The following is a 22,794-nucleotide window of genomic DNA, read 5'->3' as shown; positions in this document are numbered from 1 at the left end:
TGCCTTTTCAGTAATAATTTTGAATGTTAATGGACTAACTTACCAACTAAAAGAAAGAGATTGGCAGAACAGATTAAGAAACATAATTCACCTATATGCTGCTCACAAGAGACTCATCTTAGACACAAGGATACAAATAGATTGAAAGTGAAAGGATGGAAAACGATTTTTCCATGCAAGTTGTAACCAAAAGAAAGCAGGAGTAGCTATACTAATATTGGACAAAATAGACTTTAAATGTAAAGACATCATAAGAGACAAAGAAGGACACTAATACTAATTAAAGGGCTAATTCACCAAGAAGATATATCATAAATGTTTTTGCTCCCAATCAAGGAGCTCCAAAGTACATGAGACAGACTTTGGCAAAACTGAAGGGAGCAATAGATATTTCAACAATAATAGTAGGAGACTTCAATACACAACTCTCCTCTACAGATAAAATAGACAGAAGATCAACAAGGAAATAGAGAAGTCAAATAACTTGATAAATTAATTAGACTAACAGACATATATAGGTCATTGCACCCCAAAGCACAAGGTTATACATTCTTCTCTAGTACTCATGGAACATTCTGATCATATGCTGGGGTACAAAAACAGGTCTTCATAAATATAAAAATACTGAAATTCAAGAAACGAATTCCATTTACAATTGCAACTAAAAGAATAAAACACTTAGGAATAAACTTAACTAAAGAGACAAAAGACCTATACAAAGAAAACTACAAAAAACTGTTCAAAGAAATCACAGAAGACCTAAATAGATGGAAGGGCATACAGTGTTCATGGATTGGAAGACTAAATATAGTTAAGATGTTAATTCTACCTAAATTGATTTACAGATTCAACGCAATACCAATCAAAATCCCAACAACTTATTTTTCAGAAATAGAAAAACCAATAAGCAAATTTATCTGGAAGGGCAGGGTACCCCGAATCGCTAAAAGTATCTTGAGGAAAAAAAACGAAGCTGGAGGTCTCACACTGCCTGACTTTAAGGCATATTATGAAGCCACAGTGGTCAAAACAGCATGGTACTGGCATAAAGATAGATATATCGACCAATGGAATCGAATAGAGTGCTCAGATATAGACCCTCTCATCTATGGACATTTGATCTTTGATAAGGCAGTCAAGCCAACTCACCTGGGACAGAACAGTCTCTTCAATAAATGGTGCCTAAAGAACTGGATATCCATATGCAAAAGAATGAAAGAGGACCCGTATCTCACACTCTATATAAAAGTTAACTCAAAATGGATCAAAGATCTGAACATTAGGTCTAAGATCATAAAACAGTTAGAGGAAAATGTAGGGAGATATCTTATGAATCTTATAATTGGAGGCGGTTTTATGGACCTTAAACCTAAAGCAAGAGCACTGAAGAAAGAAATAAATAAATGGGAGCGCCTCAAAATTAAACACTTTTGTGCATCAAAGAACTTCATCAAGAAAGTAGAAAGACAGCCTACACAATGGGAGACAATATTTGGAAATGACATATCAAATAAAGGTCTAGTATCCAGAATTTATAAAGAGATTGTTCAACTCAACAACAAAAAGACAGACAATCCAATTACAAAATGGGAAAAAGACTTGAACAGACACCTCTCAGAAGAGGAAATACAAATGGCCAAAAGGCACATGAAGAGATGCTCAATGTCCCTGGCCATTAGAGAAATGCAAATCAAAACCACAATGAGATATCATCTCACACCCACCAGAATGGCCATTATCAACAAAACAGAAAATGACAAGTGCTGGAGAGGATGCGGTGAAAGAGGCACACTTATCCACTGTTGGTGGGAATGTCAAATGGTGCAACCACTGTGGAAGGCAGTTTGGCGGTTCCTCAAAAAGCTGAATATAGAATTGCCATACGACCCAGCAATACCATTGCTAGGTATCTACTCAGAGGACTTAAGGGCAAAGACACAAACAGACATTTGCACACCAATGTTTATAGCAGCATTACTTACAATTGCAAAGAGATGGAAACAGCCAAAATGTCCATCAACAGACGAGTGGCTAAACAAACTGTGGTATATACATATGATGGAATATTATGCAGCTTTAAGACAGAATAAACTTATGAAGCATGTAATAACATGGATGGACCTAGAGAACTTTATGCTGAGTGAGACTAGCCAAAAACTAAAGGACAAATACTGTATGGTCCCACTGATGTGAACCGACATTAGAGAATAAACTTGGAATATGTCATTGGTAACAGAGACCATCAGGAGATAGAAATAGGGTAAGATAATGGGTAATTGGAGCTGAAGGGATACAGACTGTGCAACAAGACTGGATACAAAAACTCAGAAATGGACAGCACAATACTACCTAATTGTAATGTAATTAGGTTAAAACACTGAATGAAGCTGCATCTGAGGTATAGTTTTTTTTTCTTCTTTTTTTAAATTTTTTTCTCTCTATTATCGTTTTATTTCTTTTTCTGTTGTCTTTCTATTTCTTTTTCTAAATCGATGCAAATGTACTGAGAAACAATGAATATGCATCTATGTGATGATATTAAGAATTACTGATTGTATATGTAGAATGGAATGATTTCTAAATGTTGTGTTAGTTGATTTTTTTAATTAATAATAAAAAAAACACTGAAATTATTGAAAGCACTTTCTCTGGTCTCAATGGGATGAAGCTGGATCTCAATAACCACCAAAGAGTGAGAGAGCACAAGGATACACATTCTTCTCTTGTGCTCATAGAACATTCTCCAGGATAGATAATATGCTGGGGGCACAAAACACATCTTAATAAACTTTAAAATACTGAAATTATTCAAAGCACTTTTTCTGACCACAATGGGATGAAGCTAGATCTCAACAACCACCAAAGAACGAGAACATTTACACATACATGGAGATTAAATAACACACTCTTAAACAACCAGTGGGTCAAAGAAGAAATTGCTAGAGAAATCAGTAGCTATCTGGAGGTGAATGAAAATGAGAATATGACTTATAAGAACTTATGGGATGCAGCAAAGGCGGTGCTGAGAGGGAAATTTATTGCCTTAAATGCCTATATTAAAAAATAAGAAAGAGCAAAAATCGAGGACTTAACAGCAAACATGGAGGAACTTGAGAAAGAACAGCAAACAAACCCCAAAGCAAATAGGAGAAGAGAAATAACAAAGATTAAAGCAGAGATAAATGAATGGGAAAACAAAAGAACAACAGAATCAATAAAACCAAAAGTTGGTTCTTTGAGAAAATCAATAAAATTGATGGGCCACTAGCAAGACTGACAAAGAAAAAAAGAGAGAGGATGCAAATAAATAAAATCAGAAGTGAGAAGGGGTGCGTTACCACAGACCCTGAAGAAACAAAATAAATCATAAGAGGATACTATGAACAACTATACGCCAACAAAGTAGACAACTTAGATGAAATGGACAAATTCTTGGAGATGCACAAACAAGCTACACTGATCAGGAAGAAATAGAAGATCTCAACAAACCAATCACAAGTAAAGAGATTCAATCAGTAGTCAAAAATTTTCCTATAAAGAAAAGCCCAGGGCCAGATGGCTTCACAGAGGAATTTAATCAAACATTCCAGAAAGAACTAACACCAATTCTGTTCAAGCTTTTCCAAAAAATTGAGAAAAAAGGAACTCTACCTAACTTATCTTATAAGCTAATATCATTTTAATACAAAAACCGGGTAAAGATATAAGAAAGGAAAACTACAGGCCACTCTCCCTAATGAACATAAATGCAAAAATTCTCAATAAAATATGAGCAAATCCAACAGCACATTAAAAGAATTATACACCATGACCAAGTGGGATTTATGCCAGGAATGCAAGGATGGTTCAACACAAGAAAATCAATTAATGTAATGCAGCAAATTAACAAATCAAAAGGGAAAAATCACATGATCATCTCGATTGATGCTGAAAAAGCATCTGACAAAATTCAGCAACCTTTTCTGATAAAAAACACTCCAAAAAATAGGAATCAAAGGTAACTACCTCAATATGATAAAGGGAATATATGAAAAACCAACAGGCAGCATCATACTCAATGAAGAGAGACTGAAAGCTTTCCTCCTAAGATCAGGAACTAGACAAGGATGCCGACAGTCACCACTATCATTCAACATTGTGCTGGAAGTTCTAGCAAGAGCAATCAGGTAGGACAAAGAAATAAAAGGTATCCAAATTGGAAAGGAAGAAAAATTCTCATTATTTCCTGATGATATACTATACTCAGAAGATCCTAAGAAATCTATAGCAAAGTTACTTGAGTTAATAAATTCAGCCAGGTGGCAGGATATAAAATTAATGTGCAAAAATCACATTTCTATACACAAGTAATGAGCTAGCAGAGGTGTCAGTTAAGGAAAAAAATTTCCATTCAAAATAGCAAGTGAATGAATCAAATACTTAGGAATGAACTTAACTAGGGACATAAAGGACTTGTACATGGAAAACTACATAACATTGCTAAAAGAAATCAAAGGAGATCTAAATAGGCAGAAAGACATTCCCTGCTCATGGAGAGGAAGGCTAAATATGGTTAAGACGTCATTCTCCCCAAGTTGATCTACAGATTCAACACAATACCAATCACAATTCCAAAAAATTACTTTGAAGATTTGGAAAAGCTAATTACCAAATTCATCTGGAAGGGAAAGAGACCCCGAATAACTAAAAGCATCCTAAAAAAGAAGAATGAAGCGGGAGGATTAACGCTTCCTGACTTTAAAACCTATTATAAAGCCACAGTGGTCAAAATAGCATGGTACTGGCACAAAGATGGAAGCACTGACCAACGGAATCAAATTGAGAGTGCAGAAATAGACCACGAAATCTATGATCAACTGATTTTTGACAAGGCCCCCAAATCCTCTGAACTGGGACAAAATAGTATTTTCAATATTTGGGCATGGAAGAACTGGATATCAATAGGCAAGAGAATGAAAGAGGACCCCTATCTTACACAAAAATTAACTCAAAGTGGATCAAACACCTAAATATAAGAACTAGCACCAAAGCTTCTAGAAGAAAATGTAGGGAAACATCTTCAAGACCTAGAAAGAGGCAATAGCTTCCTAAACTTTACACCCAAAGCACAAGCAACAAAAGAAAAAATAGACAAAGGGAACTCCTCAAAACCAAATGCTTCTGCACCTCAAAAGACTTTGCCAAAAAGGTGAAGAGGCAGCCAACTCGATGGGAGAAAATATTTAGAAATCATATATCAGACAAAGGTTTGATTTCCTGTATATACAAAGAAATCATACAACTCAACAACAAAAGAACAAACAATCCAATTATAAAATGGGCTAAAGATATGAATAGACATTTTTCTGAAGAGCAAATACAGATGGCGCACAAGCACATGAAGAGATGCTCATTTTCACTGGATATAAGGGAAATGTAGATCAAGACTATAATGAGATACCACCTCACACCTATAAGAATGGCTGCTATTAAGCAAACAGGAAACTATAAATGTTGGAGAGGATGTGGAGAAACTGGGACACTTATGCACTGCTGGTGGGAATGTATAACGGTGCAGCCACTATGGAAGACTGTTTGGCGATTCCTTAGGCAACTAAATATCGACTTGTCCTATGACCCAGCAATAGCACTCCTTGGCATATCACCAGAAGAAATGAAAGCACTGACACAAACAGACATTTGCACACTGATGTTCATAGCAGCATTATTCACAATCATAAAAAGATGGAACAAACCAAATGCCCATCAACAGATGAGTGGATCAACAAAATGTGGTATATACATATGATGGAATATTACGCAGCAGTAAGACAAAATGACATCCTGAAGCACATGACAAAACGGATGAGCCTTGAGGACATAATGCTGAGTGAAGTTAGCCAGACACAAAAGGATAGAAACCATATGAGACCACTTTTATGACCAGCATAAAGGTATCATCAGAGGCTTATAATACAAAAGATAGGAGACTTAGAGATACATAGAAGCTAGAGATGGTTGAACTATTACCTAATGAGGTTGAACTCCAATGTAAGGGAATAGATAGGAGCGAAGGTGATTCTCTGGTGGGTCTAGAAGTAATATTATCATGTTGTAGATGAACTAGATTGAAAGGGATTGTATAGACCTATGTGTCCCACTGATTCACACTAGAAATATGAATGAGTTCTCCTAAGAATTATTTCAAAGATACGATTCTTGTATAAAGAGTGTTTAAATCCAGGGTACGGGGGGAAACTGCTATTGCATGCTATAAGCTATGTTCAAAAGGAAATCATCAGCACTACCACTGCAACAGCAGAGGTAAATAATGGGGGGAGGGACAAGAGTTAAGAGGAGGTTTAGATTGTCTATTTGGCGAGGGCATGTTTATTGGTTTTCTGTTTCTTAGGAACAATGAAATTTTCTAAAATTGAGAATGTTGATGGATTTTCGGCCCTCTACATGATGCCCAATGAAAGCAGGTGGCTGAAAGGATGCACTGATGGAGAAGTAGATCGGCAAATGATGGTGCATATTCATGATCAAAGGTTGTGCTGCTACAGAAAGGAACAATATCATGAGGCATGCAACGATGTGAATGAACATGTGGGACATTTGGTGAGACAAAATAAGCCAGAAACAAAAAAGAACAATGGTATGGTCACCTTTAAAAAATGCTTATAAGAAAACAGGGGCCTAGATTGTAAGCATTTAGAGCAGACACACTAAGTCGAGACTGGTGATTATTATTTCTGGATTTTGAGAGGCTGTTTTATATATATAACCTGATATTCAGAGATAAGAACAAACCTGAACAGGTTGGGGTTAATGTAATTCAGAACACAGGGGTAAGGAAGACAGTGTTTATATTTTAGAACCACATATACTCTTTGAGACCAATGGAAGAAAGGTCTATTTGATCTGGAAATGAAATTTTCTATAGTGCATAATCTAATTCAGCCTATCTGTATAGCTCATTTGAACAAATGAAACACAGGAAGCACAGATTAAGAAAGAGGTCCTTTAATCCTGTATAGATTATTGTAAAGCCTGGAAACATCCTAGAGTATATTAAGCAGATAATCAAAAAGCATTGGCAAAGTCCCCTGAGGGAGGTGAGAAAGACTATGGAACTATCAAACCTTACCACCCCCTGATACTGTGTCAAACTTTAGTGATACCCAAATCAATAGGCCATGCCCTCGATCATGAGGTTTACTCTTGTGAAGCTTATGTAGGTAGGGGAGAAGCTTAGACTACCTACAGGCATGCCTAAGAGTTACTTCTGGAGGACCTCTGTTGTTGCTCAGATGTGGCCTCAGTCTCTCTAAGCCCAATTCTGCAAGTGAAATCATTGCCCTTTCCCCTACATGGGACATGGCATCCAGGGTGAAAGTCTCCCTGCCGACGTGGGAGACGACTTCCAGGGATGAATCCAGACCTGTACTGTGGGATCAACAGTTCCATCCTGACCAAAAGGGGGAAAGAAGTGTAATTAAAAAGTATCAGTGGCAGAGAGAGTTCAAATAGGGTCGAGAGGCTACTTTGGAGGTTGCTCTTACACAAGATTCAGGTAGACCTTGCTCCCTATCATACATAACTTGCCAATCCCTATCCAGGACTATTCTAGTCAATCCTAAAGAACATGTAGGGCAATATATAAGATTTCACAAGGGTTTCAGGTACTAGAGTAACTTCACAGAACCTACAATCTCCAGATGGGTCCAGATAAGTCCTGAAACCTAGCCCAGCCTCTCCAGAACATCAGATAGTTCCACCTCCCTACCCTATATTAGTGACAGACCCTTCCAATATAAAAAATTTAGAATTGTCATAGCCCAAACAACCCCAAAGAGAGGTACGGAAAGATCAAAGGTAATGGTGGAATTATACATAGAAGATAGGAGTTAACAAATGAATATGAATGCTGAATCATTAAATCGATATCTCTTTTAGTCTCCAATATTTTAGAGCAACTAGAAATAAAAACTTAAAATTGTGAAATTGTAACCCATGTCAAAGTCTGAAATATGTTCTACAACTAACTGTGGTGTTGTTCTTTGAAAGTTACAGTTTTTTTGTAGATCTGTTATTTTTCACAAAAAAAGAAGGAAAAAAAATCAATTGTGATGATAAAAAAGCATTAAGCCCTCTAGCCTCTTATATTCTGGAGCAGCTAGAAGGAAAAATACGAGAGGATCAAATAGTAGCCCATGACAAATTCTGGGATCTGTCCTGTAACCACTTGTTGAAGAGTGCTTTGAAAACTATTAATTTTTATTTCTTTGCTTTCTATATATGGTATTCTATACAATCAAAAAAGTTAAGAAAAAAAAAAGATGTTCAATATCATTAGGAATTAGGGAAATGTAGACTTAAAACATGTCAAGATACCACTACTTACCTACAAGAATGACTTAAATAAAAAATATTGAAAATACCAAATGTTGCCAGGGAAGTAGAACAACTCTTAACACACACATATTGCTGGTGGAAAGGCAAAGTGATACAATTAGCAGTTCTTAAGGTTAAACATACACTTTACCCTTTTACCCAGAAATCCCACTCCTAGTTACATGCACTAGAGAAATAAAAACCTACGTTCACACAAAAACTTATACACAAATGCTATAGCAGCTGTACTCATAATTGCCCCAAACTAGAACATCCAGCTATCCTTCAAAAGGTGAATAGATAAACAAACTGTGGTACATACACACAATGGAGTACTACTCAGCAACAAAAAGAATTAAACTACTGATACATGCAACAGACTGGACAACTCTCAAACATGCTGACTGAAAGAAGCCAGTCTCAAAAGGTTACATACTGTATGATTCCATTTATCTGTCCTTGATAAAACCATGGTGATAGAGAACAGATTGATGGTTGACAGGGATTAGGGGTCCGGGAGGGTATGAATACAAAGGGATAGCAGGAGAGAGTTTCCTAGGGTGATAAAACTCTTTTGTATCCTGACTACTAATATTTATAATTCATAGACTTATACACCAAATAAAGTCTATCCTATAGTATGATAATTAAAAGGGAAAAAAGGTATTGACTGAATCTCACTCAAGGTTATGAATCTCAGCCTAATTCACACCAAGTTCACCTCATGTAGTCTAATACCTATGAAATGACTACATCTATGAAGGTGGAACTGAATTCAGAAACACCTTCAAGGATTGGTGAAGAGGCTAACCTAGCGTGGAGAGCCTATTTCTTCTCTCCCTGGGCTCTTTTAAGAATATTAGAAAAGATTTGGAATTCTTCAGTTGGAGCAACCCCTTAAAGACAGATCAAATTTCTATCAATTTCAACTCCACTAAGCATGGTTAGAGAAACCACTGCTTTGGTACTTTTATGTCATTTGGTTTTTTTTTTTTAATGTGTCAAACGCTGCAATATTCTTTTTTTTATTATTAATTAAAAAAAATGAACAGACAAAACATTAAGATATCATTCCATTCTACATATACAATCAGTAATTCTTAATATCATCACATAGTTGCATATTCATCATTTCTAGAACATTTGCATCGATTTAGAAAAAAATAAAAAAGACAACAGAAAAAGAAATAAAACAATAACAGAAAAAAAAAGATTATACATGCCATACCCCTTACCCCTCGCTTTCATTTACCACTAGCACTTTAAACTAAATTTATTTTTAACATTTGTTCCCCCATTATTTATTTATTTATTTATTTATTTTTTAATTAATTAAAAAAATTAACACAACATTTAGAAATCATTCCATTCTACATATGCAATCAGTAATTCTTAATATCATCACATAGATGTATAACCATCATTTCTAAGTACATTTGCATCGATTTAGGAAAAGAACTAGCAAAACAACAGAAAAAGATATAGAATGATAATATAGAGAAAAAATAAAAATAATAATAATAAAAAATATATATATATAAAAAAAACACAAACAAACAAACTGTCATTTGGTTTTGAAAGCCCACACCTTAACCTTCAGTTTCTTGCTTTAACTCTTGGCCCATGAGAATTCCTTCTCCAAGGCCTGGTAATATAGAGGTATTAAAGATGTAGAGAGAGAATTTCCCAGGGCATAACTCACTCCCATTCTCTTTCACATACAGGATACTAAGTCTTACCTGGCTAAAGGCCCTTCACAATGTTAACTTTACTAAGGTGACTTAGGAAAATGGTGACTTCCATTGCACATAACTTCAAAGAGAAAAGGTAGAGTTAGAAAGCAGAAGCAGGGAGCGGCTTTCATCAGACACACTGCCTAACTAACCCCTGCTTAAGCAATATTTGGGTCACTAAAGGTCTCTTTCTACATGAAGATGTTGGTTTACCTGCTTCAAATGTACCAAGTCACAACAGATACACTATTATGAAGGCAATTACGTCCTGCAAAAGTCCTTAATCCAGCATCCATTAGATTAGCCTCAAATTCTGCTTACCAAATCTTAGTTTCTCAGGGGGCCTGGCACCAAGCAGGGAGTCTGGCATAGGGTTTCAAACACCTGTTTCAGACTTTTAAGTGTCCAGTTCAGGCCACTGTGCTCTGGTAGCAGGGATTCTAATGATGTGGGTTCTCCTCTTCTGCCAAGTCCTCAACTTAAAGAACCTAGCCCCCTCAGAACAGAAAAAGATAGAGCTGAAGATGTATAGTCCACTGTGTACAATAATTTTTTTTAACATAAACACACATCTATCAATTCCACTCGGGTATTTTCCCAAGTGAATTAAAATATATGTTCAAAAGCACATGTACAGGCGGTGCCATGGTGACTCAGTGGCAAAATTCTTGCCTGCCATGCCAGAGATCCAGGTTCAATTCCCAGAGACTGCCCATGGGAAAAAAAAAAAAAGCACATGTACAGAGGTGCAAGGGTAGTTCAGTGGTAGAATTCTTGCCTGCCATGCAGGAGACCTGGGTTCGATTCCCAGTCCATGCACTTCCCAAAAAACAAACAAAAATTCAAAAAATGGTACTCAATAATGGGATACTCACATGAAAAAATAATGACATGTGACCCCACCATACGCATACCAAAAAAACCCAAAAAACACGTGTACTAAAATGTTTTGGCAGTCTTATTCATAATAGCCAAAAACTGGAAACAACTCAAATGTCCTTCAATAAGAGAATGAGAAAATTATTTTATGATATATTCATATAATGGAAAACTAGTCAGAAATAAAAGAACAAACTACCACTATATGTAAGAACATGATGACTCTCGAGACTGGTTAAGCAAAAAGAAGACAGACACAAAAGAATGCATCCTGTATAACTCCATTTACATGAAATCCAAAAATAAAACAAATCTATAGTGATAGAAATCAGAAAGTGGTTGCATGTGTATATATGTGTGTGTGGCAGGGAAACTGACTCAAAAGGGAACATGAAGGAATTTTCTGGGGCAATGAAAATGCTCTTTTTTTTTCATAGTGGTAGTTACATAGGTTTATACAATTACCAAAACTCATCAATGGAACACCTAAGATCTGTGTATTTTACCATATATTAATTACAACTCAAAAAAAAAAAAAGAGAGAGACAGAGAGATGGCGTGGGTAGGTTGGGGTGAGTATCTCCTACTTGTTATTAATTGAAGACAGAAAAGAAGAAACAAATTTACTTCTCAATTCATCATTCTGGGAACAGAGGCTCAACAGTCAGCTGAACTGCCACCTCAGTGTCCCCTGGGCAATCTTTGGGCAAAGAAGAGACTTTCAGGTGGTAATAAATATATCTCAAAGGGGCCCTGTTGCTCCCCAAAGGAGTGTCATTGAAATGTCTTCAACACTTTTCTTCCCTAATGGTAAAAGGATCAAGATTTCAATTTAGAAGAAAAAAGTTCTCATGTAACAAAAATTAGGCATTCAAATTAGAAGAAGAAAGTTCACATGTAATAAAAATTAGGTCCTGAGAGTCTTAAAAAGATTAAATTATAACCATGGTAATAGACCAGTGGACAGAGCTCTAATTCCAGAACAAGGCATGATCTTCTCTGAGCCACAGTTATGTCTCTCAAAACTGAAGGGTTGGACTAGATGACCTCTATGATTCATTTTAGCTCTAACACTGTATGATTTTATAACACTTATAAGCTCATACGGCTGCCAGGGTGAGAGGGGAAGGCAAGTCTTACAGTTCCTTTCATAATCCTTATGGAGGCCCATCTTTTAGTTTAACGAGGACCTCAGAGGAATACTGCATATCATGTGAAATGATTCCATCCCTTTAACACACTTACACAGTTAAGTTCAGGTAGAAAAACAACATATCTAATATGTAAGAAGCTACTTACCTGGTAAACCCAAAGTGGTACTTATAGGATAAAAGATGAGTGACATGCATCAAGCGCATACCATGTCCAAGGTATGCATTGTGCCAAGCACCTAGCACACATCATCTCATTTAATCCTCGCATCTCATTTAATCCTTGATAAAACAAGGCAAGTTTTTATCTCAATTTTACAGATGAGAAATGGAGGCTCAAAGAAGTCAAGTAAGTGCCCAAGACAACCCACTGGTAGAAATGGGATTTCAACACAGGTCTATCTGACTCCAAAGTCCATGTTCTGTTTCTATTAATACCATTTAGCACAAACTAAGTTGGAGATACCAGCTCCCATAGGGTTCTGTGAAATCCTAGCATTTTCTATTTGCAAATGATTCATTTTGTATTTCCTGAGCAGCCCTTAGCACTGTACAGAAAAAAAGGGTTAAACTTAGAGTTAGGAAGAAATTCCTTGGAAAAATGAAACACATGCTATGGCTCTGACTAAATTTCATGCCAGTTCTGTTGAGCAACATCCATAGTATGTGAGAAAAGACTCCTTCCCTCCCTTACCCCACCCTACTCACACCCTTTATACATTCCATCACCTGCTGCCTTCCTTCAGACTAAGCTATGGGGGTGGAAGGGAAGAAGACTATACATCTTTGCTTAGTGTATATTTAAGCCAGAGGTTAGCAAACCCAGGGTAGGAAGAAGTAATATGTGAAAAAAGAAAAGGAATAACATCTTCTCATTTCTACTCCGACAAGCAGAGGAGGGAGATCTTATAACAAGTCATAATGAGGGTGGAGTTGGCCTTCTGCTGGGGAGAAAAAGGGGAAGCTGTCCTTGCAGGATAGTAGCCAGGATTCAAGAGAATGAGGCCAATTTATAACAGTCCCTTTGACAGGTATTTCATGCTGAAGTGAACTCCGTATTTCCATCCATGAGCGTTACTCCTCACCCAGGAGAGAAAATGGGAGATGGAATTTTTTTTTTTAACCCTGCTAATCCCTTCAGCCAGATTCCTGCTTATGACAATGATACTGACAACTGATTGGATAAAAAGATACTCATGGGAACCTAAGAGTCTGGGGTAGCTACCTAGAATGAAAGAAAAGGAAGAAAAAAAGAAGGATAAAAGAATAAATGCCATTATGGTAGTTAGTCTCCAAAGATTGTCCTGTACAATTCCTTCCCTTACATGTTTCTTCTTCAATCATGAGTTGGAGATTATGTCTCCTCCCTTGGATCTGGTCTGTGATTACTTTGATGGAACGTAAAAGCAACAATTTGGGATTTCCAAGCCTAAGTTCTAAAAAGGCTCTGAAATTCCTGTTTCTTCTATTATGGAGACCTAAACGGCCATGTGAAAATTCCAAGCTACACTGCGGGAGAGAGAAGTCATAAAGAGTAGTCCTGGAGATTAAGGAATTACATCAAATGAAGAGGCGCCAGATACCCAAGCAACAGACACCATTGACTATAATTGCAGGAGAGATCCCAAGTGAAACCAGTAGAACTACCTAACTGAGCCCTAGATAACCTATGAAATTGTGAGACATAATAAAATGGTTGTTGTTTTAAGCCATAACATTTTGGAGCAGTTGGTTTGTTGCAACATATAACTGAAATAGATGGCTTCTGTTAAAAATGAACCTAGTAGTTTTACATCATAGACACACAGCATAAATTGTATTGCAGGGAAATCTACCCAGTTTTAGTTAAAATAAAATGAATTTACAAGAGGAAGGATGTCATCCCCCCAGAAACTAAAAATGTAAAATGCTTTGGGATATACCCAGAAGATCTGAAAGAAGGGATGCAATCAGACATTTGTACATCAATATTCATAGTGGCATTATTCACAATTGCCAAAAGATGGAAACAACCCAAATGTCCATCAACAGATGAATGGATAAACAAAATGTGGTATATACATACGATGGAATACTATTCAGCAGTAAGAAAGAATGAAATCCTGAAGCATATGACAACATGGATGAACCTTGAGGACATTATGTTCAGTGAAATAAGTCAGACACAAAAGAAGTATTTTATGTGCTCAGTGATATGAACTAATTATAATATGTATGAACTAATTATAATATGTAAACTCATAGACATAAAATATAGAATATTAGTTACCAGGATATAGAATGAGGCTAAAGAATGGGGAGCAGTTGCTTAATATGTACAGAATGTTTAACTAGGATGAACTTAAACGTTTGGAAATGGACAGAGTGATGGCAGTACTTTATTGTGAGAATAATTAACAGTGCCGAATGGGTGTGAGTGTGGTGGAAAGGAGAAGTTTAGAGTCATGTATGTCACCAGAAGAAATGTATAACATAGTGAATCTTGTGAACAATGTCTGTGATGAACTGCACAAATATAAAAAAAAATCCTTTCATGAACTATAGCAGATATATAACACTATTATAAGGAGTTAATAATAGAAGAGTATATGGAAAAAATGTACCTACTGCAAACTGTGGTACAGATGAACTACAGTTAATAGTAATATTTTAAAACTCTATCATCAATAGTAACAAATGTACCAAACACATGGGTCAATAATATGGGGGGAAAAGTATGGGAGGATTAGGGTTTTCTTTTTTTCTTTTTACTTTTCTAGAGTAATGAAAATATCCTAAATTTGATGATGAGGCTGTTGCACAACCATATGATGATACTGTAAACCAATGATTTTATACTTTGGATGATTTCTATGCTGTGAGACTATATCTCAAAAAAAAGGCATTAAAATATATATAATGCCTAAGAATAAACTTTCATAATAAATTTATGGGACTTAAAGGGAGGAAGGAAGAACATATAAACATTACCATGTCACTAAAGAAGTCTTGAATAGATGGAGAAGCCATAACATGTTCCTGGATAGGGAGGACAAATATATTTATAAAGGTGTCAACTCTCCCCATATTAACTTATGATTGGTTGTATATATGTAAGTACGTGCAGTAAAATATAAATAAAATAATTTTGCCATTTTAACCATTTTTAAGTGTATGATTCAGTAGCATTAATTATATTCACAATGGCATGCAACCATCATAACATATGTTTCTGAATAAAAATCTCAAAGCATTAAAAAAAAACTTGACTAAGTGACTCTGTAATACACCTGAAAGAATAACCAGATGAGGATAGCCAGAATATTTTTAAAACAACTAATGATGGAAAGTCTGTAATATCATTTAAAAATGTATTATAAAGCTATAACAAATAATCTATGTACTACTAGCAAAAGAATAGGTAGGATATATGATTTATGACATTTCACAATTAGTGAAGAAGTAAGAGTATTCAATGCACGATCTTGGAACATATGTTTATTTACTGATGCTGCGGTGGTTAAATTCCTATTTCACTCCATTTGACAAAATTAATTCTATTTGATTAAAGGAAGATAACAGTTCATTCAACAAATATTTATGAGCACCAACTTTGTGCCAGTCACTAGCACAGTACAAATGAATACACTCCCTGCTCTCATGGAGTTTCCTTTGTAATGGTAGAGAAAGACATTAAGAAAGGGATCACACAATTAGGTAATTATAATTGTGACAAGTATTGTGAAGGAAAAGTGCAAGGTACTAACAGTGTTCAAGTTTTAAACATAAAATGATCTTTGGGTGAAGAGTCAACAGTGAATGAGATTCATCAGAGGATTCTTGGTAGAAAGAAAGGAAATGGAAGTAGAGCAAAAAAAAGCTGAATACCAAGTAACATTAGAGGGAAGTACCAGTAAGAAACAAGCTCTAAAATGGAGGGACCAGATGGTGAGTGAGGCAAAGAACAGAAAATAGGGGAACTAAGTTGAGAGAACAGAAAAAAACAGAAGGAAATTATTGAAGAACTAATATGAGATACTACCCCAAAGCCAAATGATACAAAATGAATAAACAAAATGTGGTGTATATATATATATAAACCAATGGATATTATTCAGCCATTAAAGGGAATGAAGTTCAGATAGATGCTACAACATAGATAAACATCCAAAAACATTATGCTAAGTGAAATAAGCCGGACGCAAGAAGACCATATTAAATTATTCCACTTATATGAAGTAAATAGAACAGACAAATTCATAGGCACAGTAAATAGAATAGAGGTTACCAGCATGTGGGAGGAGAGAAGGTGGGGAGTTATGGCTTAATGGATACAGAGTATCTTCGGGATGATAAAAAAGTTCTGGAAAAAGTGATGATGGTTATGCAGTACTGTGAATATACTCAAAAATGGTTAAAATGGTAACCACAATTTAAAAATAAGGCAAAAAAAACAACCCACAAAAAACCCAAAACCAAGAAACCCAAATAATATGATTTTCTAGGTCGAAAGGATCCTCACTAAGAACCTAGCACAATGAATGAAAAAAAGACTCAAACCAAGGCTTATCACTGTGAGATTTTAGAGATCATAATAACTTCTAATTCAAATACAAAGGACAGAGATTCAATATGTCATCAGACCACTCAGGATCAACACCAGAAGTGAGAAGACAAAGGAGTAAACCCACCAAGTTGTGAATGAAAATTATTTCTAACTGAAATTGTATACCCTGGCAAACCTTCAATTGAGTATTAGTATGGAATAAAGGTAGTTTCAGATATGCAGAGTTTAAAGAAATTTACATCCCAAGTGTCCTTTTCTAGTACTTACTGTAAGATTTTTTTTAAACCAAAAATGAGAAAGTAAAACAAGAAAGAATGGGCATAGGATCCAGAAACAGGATATGCAGAGAAAAGCAAAGGGAATTTTCAGACTGACATTTGTGTCTGTTGTTTGTTAGAGAACAACCAACGCAGAATGGAAGAGATGGGAAGCTCTGAAAAGGTGTCTCTAGGAAGAAATAAAAATGGAATAGAAGAGTTGTGTGTTTGGCCATGTGGAAAACAGTATTCAGAGAGTTTCAGCAGCTCTATTACAGTATAGAGGTTAAGAAAAAATAGTGACAGTAACATACAGAAAACAAAGCAAATTTTCTAAAAGGAGGATAAATACTTGACTTGGTAGTGAACAATATATAAGATCTTAATTAGGTAAAAATTAAGTATTGATTTCAACAAATTGTGATATAACTATATCAGGAAGAAAAGGGAAGGAAACAGGATGCAGGGTACTGCAAAAGTGCTATACTCATATCTAGGAGTAGGAAGTCAATAAAATGTCTAAAATGTAAAAATCCTATTTAAAAACAGCAGTATTAATACAGTAGAAGGAAAAATAACAAGGAGGAAAGTCTTCTTCAGTAGAAGATTTTTCAAGTTTAGGAAAAAAACAGTAGTATCAGCATATTATTTAGATATATAAAAATAAATACAGTACCTGAACAAACAGCTAAATGAGTTTAGGGAAGGGGCCCTTGAAGAGCGTGTGTATATTAATTACATGCTTTGCTGTATTACTGGACTTTTTAGAACTATGTACATGTATTAACTGGATAGACAAAAAAATAATTAAAAGAATCTATTATATAGAAATAAAAGTGACAAAGATTTATGTTCCAAGATATTTATATTACCTTGCTTATAATACTGAAGAACTAAAAATAATCTAAATAACCAATGACAGGAAACTTTAATTAAATTTTGAAATACTCATACAGTGACTATTAGTCATTAGATCTTATTTTTAAAGAATGTGTAATGATGTTAGAAAATGTCCAATATGTATGATAAAAGAAAAAAGAAAGGTAAAAATATATAGAGTATGATCCCAATTTTTCTAAAGGGTGATACTATATGTTTAGGTGCACAAAAACAGATAAAACAATTGTTATCTCTAGGTGACTAGACTGTGGATGGTCTTTATTTCCTCTCTTTATATCATTTGCATTTTCCATAATTTTCTACATTGAATATTATTTTAAATATATATTTTAAAGCTAATTAGAAAAAAGGGGAAATTGGGTAGCCTAAAATCAGAGTCTAATGAAATATTATCACTATTTTAATAAAACTGACAGTCAAAGATTGATATAAATACTTATTGTTGTTCATAAATAGCTGATAGTTTTTAATTATAATTTTCTCTCCATTATTAAAAAATTGTCACTTATAAGATCACTGACTAAATACCGGTCTTTCTGGATTCAAATCCCTCATCTTTTCCTTTAACAAAACCATTGAACACTATGCTAGCTGTTGGAGGTACAATGATGAATAACCCACAGTTCTTGCTTACATAGTATAGACTACACTAACTTGTATGATCAAGACCAAACTTCAGATTTTCTGGGTGTCTGTCTGTCTATCTATCTAATTGCCTACCTACCTATCCACCTAAAAGGATAGGATTAGAAATGACTACACAGATATTCTATGACTATGATTTCCTTTTTCTTCGCTAAACTTTTTAATTTGAAATAATGTCAAACTTATGCGAGTTGCAAAAATAATACAAAATCCGTACAGAAAACTCCAACATACACCCTGCCAGATACCCAGATCTACCAATTTTACCACAACTGCCGGGTCTGTTGTCCATCCGTCCGTCTATTTTTTGTGCATTTGTGAGTAGGCTGTATACATTATACTCTTTGAACACATGATACGTCCATGTACACTTCCTATGAATGAGTATATGCACTAGTGCAGCCACCTTAAGTACACTTATTAAGTTTAAGAAATTTAACATTGTTATAAAGCTTACAGTCTATATTCCAATCTTTTTATATGGTTCTAATAATGTTCTTTTGAGACTTTTCTCCAGCATTACTAGATCCTGTCCAGGATCATGTACTGTACTTAACTGTCATGGTCTCTTTAGTTGCTCTCTCCTTCTCATTTATAATTGTGGGAACATAAAAATTTTCCTCTCTCAGTTACTCCCAAGCATATCATTCAACGGAATTAACTGCCTTCACAGTGTTCTGCTACCCTCACCACAATCCATTACCAGAACATTCCTATCACCCCAAATGGAAACTCTACACCCATAATGCATTAATTCCCCATTCTCCCAGCCCACCATTCCTGGTAACCTGTACCCTACTTTCTGTCTCTGTCAGTTTGCATATTTTAGTCATCTAAGTGGAATTATATAATATCCATCCCTTTATGTCTGAATTATTTCACGCAACATGATATCCTCAAGGTTCATCCACTTATTAGCATGTGCCAGACCTTAATTCCTTTTAAAGACTGACTAATATTCCACTGTAAGTGTATACCACATTTTGTGTATCCATTCATCTGCTGCTAGGTTCCCTTTGCCTTTTGGGTTTTGTGAATAATGTTTCTATAAACATTGATATGCAAATAAATAAATATGTATCTGTGCAAATTTTTGTATTTAGCTGATTTAGTGAACCCTTTAGAATACTTTCTCATTTCCTTCTGTGCATATTTTTCTGATATTTTCTTTTCATGGGACTTATATTTAATATCTCAAATCTTTAAAATCCCATTTGGTTTGAAACCAACTTAACTTCAATAGCATACAAAACTATGTTCTAATACCCCTCCATCCCCCCACCTTTATGTCACAAATTACATATTTGTACATTCTGAGTCTAAAACCATTGGTTTATCATTATTTTTTATGCATTTGCATTTTAATTTTAGATCCTATAAGGAAGCAAAAAGTAGAGTTACAATCCAAAAAATATAATAGTACTGGCATTCATATTTACCCATGTCATTACTTTTACCAGAGATCTTTATTTCTTCATGGGGTTTTGATCAATTGTCTAGTATCCTTTCCTGTCAAACTACTGAACTCCCTTCAGCATTGCTTGGAGGGCCACTCTACTGGTGACAAACTCCTTCAGCTTTTGTTTATCTGGGAATGTCTTCATCTCATCCATATTTTTCAATGACAGTTTTGGTGGATACAGAATTGTTAGTTGGTAGTTTTGTTCCTTTCAGCAGTTTAAAATGTCATCCTACTGCCATCTTGCCTCCATTGTTTCTGATTAGAAACCAGCACTTATTGAGGTTCCCTTGTATGTCATACTTTGCTTTTCTCTGTGGCTTTTCAGAATATTCTCCTTATCTTTGGCATTTTGACAGTTTGATTATAATATGTGTTGGTGTACATCTCTTTGGGCTTATTTCCCGTTTGGAGTTTTTTGAGCAACTTAGATGTGTACTTTCATGTCTTTCCTTAAGTTAGGAGAGTTTTCAGTCATTATTTCTTTGAATATTCTCTTTGCTCCTTTCTCGCTTTTTTCCTTTTGGGACTCATATGATACATATATTGGTATGCCTTATGGTATACCACAGGTCTCTCAGGCTCTGTTCGCTTTTATTTTTACTTTTTTTCTGCTTCTCTGATTCAATAATTTCAATTGTTTTATTTTTAAGTTGACTGATTTTTCTATCAGCTCCAAGCTGTTGCTGAATCTCTTTAGGGAATTTTTAATTTCTATTACTGTGATCTTCAGTCTGTTTATGATTTCTATCTCTTTATGACATGCTCTTTGTGTTCATTTATCAGTTTCTTCACTTCTTTTAGTCCTTTGTTTATATTTTCGTTTAGCTTTGAGAATATTTAGGACTGTTTTTTTTTTATCTTCTTTTTTTGGTTGGTTTTTGTTTTTGCATAGGCAGTCTCCGGGAATCGTATCTGGGTCCCGGGCAAAGCAGATGAGAATTCTGCCACTAAGCCACCCTTGCCCGCCTAGGACTGTATTTTTAAAGTCCTTGTCTGGTATATCCCAGGTCTGGTCTTCTTCATTGATGGTGCCTACTGCTTTAATGTTCTCCTTTGCATGAGCCAATGTGTCGTGTGTTTTTTTGTATATTTTGTTATCTTTTGTTGAAACCTCAATATTTTGATATTTTAATGCATTATCACTGGAATTTAGATTTGTAAACATCTGTTCCTTAAGCTCATATCCAGCTAGCATTATGACAGAGATTTCCTTGATTTCTAGGAGTTAACAAAAAAATAAAACTGGAAAAAAAAAAAGCACCTTTTCCAGTCTTTGCAGATTGGCCTATGTTGAGTGCTCTCCTTCAGAGCTTAGCCATAAAATGAGTTTAGAGAGCAGACTGAGGAAAAAGTGTAGGATCTCCCCTGTGTTTTCTACATATGCATCTTGTTCTGGGTATGCACAGTGTGGTCTTAGAAATTCCCCTGTTTACATGGATATGAATATCCTCATTGCCCTAGGAAACAGTATTTCCTCGCAGGCCCAGGTGCTACACTGTACGTCTCACAGCTGGTACTCATTTGCTCCAGGGAGCTAATGAGCTGCCTATTTTCCTATAGAGTTCCATAAAAGACCTCTGTGACTTGCCTTTAGGCACAAGGCAAATTCTGGAATAGTGAGCCTGCGATGCATAACCTGGTTCAGTCCTTTAGGCTGTCCCAAGACAGACTGGCAAAGACTTACATGCACCCTGGTATGTGCACAAAGGTGTTCCCTTTGGAATTGGGATCATGGATCCACACTGGGAGTGTCTGCTGACTCTGCACCAAACCTATGAGTGGATGGGGGAGGGGCCAGCAAGGGCAACAGGAGATTCTACCAGTCCTAAGTTGCCTTTTTCTTAATTTGTTAAGAAATCTTGTTACTGTAATCCTTTGTTTTCTGGAGTTTTGAAAACAATATTTCCCTCAATTCTGTTTGTCCATCAAGCCTTCTGTTGGGGGGTGAGGGAGTGGGAGAAGGGGGAGGGGAGCTCTGAAGTGTCTCTCTCCACCATCTTGATCAGGGTGGGACCTGATGGTCAGGCATGTCAAGTGTTCCTACTTGTTAACTGGGGTAGTATTAAATCTTTGGCTCAAACACAGAACCTAAATGGTTCTGTTCCCACCTTGTTGAATAGTCATTAATACTGAGATGACATACAGTATGAAGGTAAAAGGGGAAAAGGACAAATGAAATTGAAATTACCAGGAAATATAAGCAGACCATATCCCCTCCCACACTGTACTCCATCAAAAACTACAGTGGTAAAGCCTCTCAGAGTATGATCTAAATATAGAAGTAACTAACAAGGGACTACTGCCCTCATTTTGATATGAAGTATATACCAATTTGAATTACAAAGAAAACTGAGGCATACAAGCAATAATGCAGATTACCACTGCTCTCCTTGCAGTAAAACTAGGAAGCACTACTGCCACTGTGATGTGCCAATATCCCTATTCTGAATTAGTTCTTAGCCACTGGGTTCAGGGTACACAAGGTCTCTGCTTTGATGGCAGTGAAAAACCATAGTCTTTCCAAGACTCTAGGCCTGCCTCTCCCTCTACTTACTTTTACATTTTCAAAGACAGTTATCCTTGATTTCTTGCTACCGGAGTTCTCTTCCTTCTTTCTCCATAGAGTGCTGTTGCTCTAGCATAGTATATTCTGATTTACGGACTAGCTAGATGAAACCTGTAACCTCCTGGAAGTCATAGAGGGACAAGGCTTCTTTGCTTTGGTGTCATCTACAGTGGTTGGTAGAGGGTCTTGACTATAATAGTGCTCAACCAGTGTTTTTCTACTATTTGAAAAAGGTCATATGGCAGTACTAATAAAACCCACACCCCATTTTCCTATCAA

At 35.8% G+C, this 22,794-nt stretch overlaps 1 protein-coding gene and 1 non-coding gene across 15 annotated transcripts in view; one reads left to right on the top strand and one right to left on the bottom strand.

The window, feature by feature from the left end:
* Positions 1-22,794, bottom strand: part of GBF1 (golgi brefeldin A resistant guanine nucleotide exchange factor 1) — a 166,636-nt gene that overhangs the window by 56,331 nt on the left and 87,511 nt on the right. The gene's annotated exons all lie outside the window — the stretch shown is intronic.
* TRNAG-GCC (transfer RNA glycine (anticodon GCC)) lies at positions 10,858-10,928 on the top strand. Its single transcript has one exon. It is a non-coding gene; the product is annotated as a tRNA-Gly (tRNA).

Source organism: Tamandua tetradactyla, chromosome 13 (genome assembly GCF_023851605.1).
Source record: "Tamandua tetradactyla isolate mTamTet1 chromosome 13, mTamTet1.pri, whole genome shotgun sequence".
In the NCBI taxonomy this organism is placed as follows: domain Eukaryota; kingdom Metazoa; phylum Chordata; class Mammalia; order Pilosa; family Myrmecophagidae; genus Tamandua; species Tamandua tetradactyla.
This window is presented reverse-complemented; position numbering and strand designations above follow the sequence as displayed.